Below are 5,690 nucleotides of genomic sequence, written 5' to 3' on the forward strand. Positions count from 1 at the left end.
AGATTAAAAGATTATTTTTAACTATAGCCAACATTAGTTATCTCCAGTATGTGCGATTTATTGTCAATAATGCAACAAATCGGACTGATAATCTGATTATGTTATCCGACTAAAAGTCTCTTTTGCTTCTTTTTTTTTGATTTATAAGCCAGGTCTCTTTGGGAATAATGGACGCTTTTTTTTAAACAGGTATATTTATATTTTTATACCCAATATATCAATATTAAATAAATTTAATATTGATATTTTTTACATTGTTAATTTTAGTATAAAAATTTGTTTTTTCTGTTTTCAGGTTTTAGTATACCCAGGACTATTTTGTATAAGGCTCCCGCTTTTCATGTCCCTGTGTCCGTTTTCTGTCCTTGAAGTCTGCGAATACGTGTGTTACCCGTGTGTTTATTTACAAATTACTGTAAGTCATGCTTATACCTTAACTAATTTACGTTAAAAGTACATATAATTAACTAATTGGTATTGAAACAATACAATCCTCTATATTTTTATATTTATTTAGTCACGTTGTTCCATATTTCAAATAAATATATGTGAATAAATTATTTTTTGGTTTTATTTATGAAAAGATAAAATACAAAATACATTTGAACTGAAAGAGGGCCCGCCATTGAATAACCGGAAACGGAAATGAAAATTAAGCCATCATGTCCTTATCATGTCAACCTGTCAATTGGAAAATTAGTTCTCCAGACGACAACTAAGGCTTTCGGTGGCGTATCGTGTTTCCACGATTTAACACAGAGTTGACACTTCTTTCTAGTTAATTATTTTATGGTTAGGATGATACACCATAGGCGTAGTCAAAACAATTATCAAAAAATATAAATATTGCTTCAAACAGCTAGGTTAAGAAAAATATGTGCCACGGCACTGTTTGATGCCAGCGTCACAATTTGCTGTCGGGTGTTATTTGTCCTTGGATTCTTTAGTCATTGGAACAAACCAATTGCGGTACTTTATATATCTAGGGACTTTAAATCGTGGAAACAAGATACGCCACCGAAAGCCTTCGTTGTCGTCTGGAGAACTAATTTTCCAATTGACAGGTTGACATGATAAGGACATGATGGCTTAATTTTCATTTCCGTTTCCGGTTATTCAATGGCGGGCCCTCCTTCAGTTCAAATGTATTTTGTATTTTTTCTTTTCATAAATAAAACCAAAAAAATAATTTATTCACATATATTTATTTGAAATATGGAACAACGTGACTAAATAAATATAAAAATATAGAGGATTGTATTGTTTCAATACCAATTAGTTAATTATATGTACTTTTAACGTAAATTAGTTAAGGTATAAGCATGACTTACAGTAATTTGTAAATAAACACACGTATTCGCAGACTTCAAGGACAGAAAACGGACACAGGGACATGAAAACGGGAGCCTTATACAAAAACCTGAAAACAGAAAAACAAATTTTTTTTATACTAAAATTAACAATGTAAAAATATAAATAGGTATAAAATATAAATATACTGTTTAAAAAAGCGTCCATTATTCCCAAAAGAGACCTGGCTTATAAATTTAAAAAGAAGCAAAAAGAGACTTTTTAGTCGGATAATCAGATTATCAGTCCGATTTATTGCATTATTGACAATAAATCGCACATACTGGAGATAACTAATGTTGGCAATAGTTAAAAATGATCTTACCTTGCTGTAAATTGTTTCCATTTTTCAAAAAAATCGCCGATCAAGAGATTATCACACCATTTTCTTGCATCTAAAAAAATGTAAAAACAGTGTTTATTTACTACCTATTTTTCATATACATGGGACATACCTACTACTGCAGAAACGTCATTTTCTCTCAGGATTCTTCATGTAATATATATTTTATATACTTTATTACCTTTATATTTATAAATTTCAGCCGAAATATTAAATTGAACTTCCAAAACGAAACTAAACGGAATGAATTAAAATGGCGTCAGATATTTTCGAATTTGTTCTAGAACAAATCTGAAGTTGTCTCTGAAACTGAAATCTGTCAATTCTAAACTGTGAAGTTAGACAATAGTTAGACAAAAACAATGCTGTCCTTGTCTAGGCGGCCATACTTGTCGTGAGGAGAATGACAGGAATGACACTAATGACTGTTTCCAATTTTCCTATTTCACTGTCACCCCCCTGATCCTAACTAATTACGAAAAAAACGTACTAAAATGTTAACAAAAGATACAAAACTAGTATCGACGTATAGCACATATCAAGTACATATAGATGTTAACTGAAATTGAAGAATAATTATCGAATTCAATAAGAAAACGCTAAAAAGTTGGAGTGGACTGTTTATTTACCTATGAAACGTAACTCCCTGGCTCTTTCTTGTCGCTGTGGCTTTTACACTTGAAAGCTACACAATTCACCATTGTAACAAAGTTTATACAAAGTTCACTACACACAACAAACTATTAAAAATCGCTAAAATTGTCGCTGGTGACTGGATGATGACTCACTGTTTGGCATCAAACGAATGGCGTCTAACGTCACAAATCCTACTACAGCCCGTACAGGGGCGTTACATGTCCTTATATTCTTTAGTCATTGGTTTGTTCAATGTATGGAGGGCTTAAAAAAGGAGATTTATCGGCAATGGGCAAATTTGAAATTTCTGTCCCCACTTTTAAGCAGCTTCCTCGGTTTGACAGCAGAGGCACTGCGATCGACTGGGATACTACATTTTCATTGTTAGTATACGATTTAATTGTGTTTTTAATAAAATTTATAGTTAATTTACTGAATTTTTAGCAGTACAACAATGAGTCGTGGTAGAAATTGCTTTGTACCTGGCTGTACAAGTGGGAATCCCAATAAAAACAAGGCAAATAAAGAACGGGGTGAAAGAAACCCAAGCCTTTTCAAAGCTCCTAATGTAAGTAGTATGACTATTTATTTATAAAAATTATGGATAGATGTTAAGAAAAACATTAAAATTATATACTGTCAGTGTACAGATTAAATTATAAACCAAATTAATAGGAAATATAGCCTAAAATCAACATGTGTATAACATAACCTAGGAGGCCTTGTTATAAAATTAAAATAATTTAATACTTACTAGGTGCTAAAATTACCTGTTGACATGTACCTATATTAACCACAGTTTGAACAGTGCTATTGAAAGTGAATATTAAATATTTATACTTCAAGATCGTATTCTCAAAATAACAGCTTATATAAATATATATAATAATATATATAAATATTTATATGATGAAATAAGTCAGCGTATATACATATTCACAACTCTGTATTTTTGTGCTTTTGAAATAAACTGAGTACATTATTTATTCATTAATATTTTATTTACAAACCTACCTTATATTAATAAAATTGAATATCAATGAAAACCTTTACAATTATTGGGTGACATTAGTATAATATATCTTGGTTTAATTGTCTACGAAACAGTGACAATTTGCAAGAACTTTGCTAATGACAGCATTAAAGGCTTTTGAAATAAACTGAGTACATTATTTATTCATTAATATTTTATTTACAAACCTACCTTATATTAATAAAGTGAATATCAATAGAAAAACCTTTACAATTATTAGGTGACATTGAATATAATATATCTTGAATTTAATTGTCTACGAAAACAGTGACAATTTGCAAAACTTTGCTAATGACATTAAAACTTACAATTCAACGCTAAGAAAAACGCTTTTGAACACAGGAAACGTTTCAGCTCAATATACCTACTCTCTAGTTTCAGCTATAAAAAGTTATGGAATAGATAACACCGATCAAAGGGGGTGCAATGGTAACGTTCGTCTTCAGTTTCCATTTTATGATTAAGTTATTCCTGATAAAATACTCTTAATTTTCGTTATTCAATCTGTCAATCGCCATAAAACCACTACTAGTTCGAAAGATTTTAATGTTTATTAAAATGGTATCACACTAAACTGCATAAACATGTCAATTTCAAATGTTTTAATGAAAAACTATGAACCTTTAAACTGCATCAACAAAACTATTAATAAAAACACTAACACAATCACACCATAAACTATTTCATTCGCATTTCATCAAGAAACAATTTACTGTTTACATCAAATCAAAGGTTGAACTGGTGATAAATTTATTTGCTGGAACTTCTATCTTTTTTTGTACAACAGTTCTAGGGAAGATTTATTTTAGCAGCTTATATGTTTCTTCTGGTCGTGTATGCACTAAAAAAGAACCACATAATAGAAACATTTTTCATAATATCAACTTAGGAAAAGGATATATTAAACCGGCATCCTAGTATAACCTAACTAACTTTTCAAACTCAAATTTAAGGTTTTGTATTCAATAATTTTAGCCACGCACATTTGCTCAATTAGAAAAAACCACGTTTCTAAAAGCTAACTCTGGTAAAATACATGCCCAAATATTAACTTGGCTCTATAATTTATAACAAAATAGTTATTCTTGCCATAAGAAGCTGTGTATTTCTAGTATCCCAATCATCACAAGCGCCCCTAACGGCGATTTTCGAACTTCATTTAGATCTCAAAAACTGGGCCCATAATTTTTGCGTTCGATTCGCCTCCTCCTTTTAGACTCCATAGTTCAATGTTATTGGCGCCAAAATGGCGGATTTATGGGGTATTTCTGGAAAAACTGTAGTGGTAGGACTGTTTAAATGTCACATTTGTCTAAATTTGTCATGTCAAATGTTGAGAAACTGTCAATTTAAGAATAAAAATATTTATCCACATATTTTAAAATAATTATAAAGCCACTAAAATGCTACAAATTTATTAGTTAATAATGTATAGGCGTCGATATATTTAGTGAAGAAATGTATATTACAAGAAAAGGCCGACATTTGATGTGTTTTCTAACATCGTCGATATTCAATACACGTTAGGTAGTGGATTGGATTTATTTATGCTCAGTGAATATTTTTAACAATCTTATTTATAATTGTAACCTATTGGTACATAAACTCGTCGATATTCAATACACGTTAGGTAATTAGTTGAATTCTATTTGCTCTCCAGTGAATATTTTTAACAATCTTATTTATAGTATAACCTATTGGTACATAAAACTTCATTATAGAACAAGACAAGACCAGAATAGATCTGAGAACGTCGCAGTGGGTTAGGCCGAGATCCACCTCTAGAAATCTAATCTAGAACAAGCCAAAGACCTTACTTGCAAATAGTGATGGGTTGTTATTTAACTATCTGTTATTTTATAACAATTATTTATAAATAACATAACGCAACCGTTACTACTTTTAAAAAATAACAGATATAAAATAACGACACGTAGAGATCGGCCGCTCGTGAAAGGAAAAACGAAGTCGGCGCTCTGCATCACCACGAAATTCTATGCTGCTCGAAACAATTCAAAAAACAACTAATATGGATGGAAAACATATTATTTCGTCGGCTCCATCGATACAGGCGGCGAGACAACGGGTGGGGAAAGCGCTACGGCGAACGTAGCTGTCTTCGGTCGATACCGTCAATGGTCGTATTTACAACAGCTTAAAATAATAGGATATAAAGAAGCAGGTTTTTGAAACAATTTGCGGGCATAACGCCTGGCGTGGGGAGATAACTTAAGGAGTGGGGAAAGGAACGCTGCTGCATCGGTCGATTGTCGATGGGAGGCTCGCAACGGGTTGGAGAAGCAGTCATTTTAGATATGTTGTTTTTCA

General features: G+C 31.6%; 1 long non-coding RNA gene across 1 annotated transcript; it reads left to right on the forward strand.

Annotated features, from left to right (window-relative positions):
• Positions 1-2,564: 2,564 nt before the first annotated feature.
• LOC115877720 lies at positions 2,565-2,872 on the forward strand. The gene is made up of 2 exons (XR_004049394.1): positions 2,565-2,712; positions 2,774-2,872. It is a non-coding gene; the product is annotated as an uncharacterized LOC115877720 (long non-coding RNA).
• The last annotated feature ends 2,818 nt before the right edge of the window (positions 2,873-5,690 follow it).

Source organism: Sitophilus oryzae, unplaced genomic scaffold (assembly GCF_002938485.1).
Source record: "Sitophilus oryzae breed Bouriz unplaced genomic scaffold, Soryzae_2.0 scaffold_1062_pilon_pilon, whole genome shotgun sequence".
Classification (NCBI taxonomy): Eukaryota; Metazoa; Arthropoda; class Insecta; order Coleoptera; family Curculionidae; genus Sitophilus; species Sitophilus oryzae.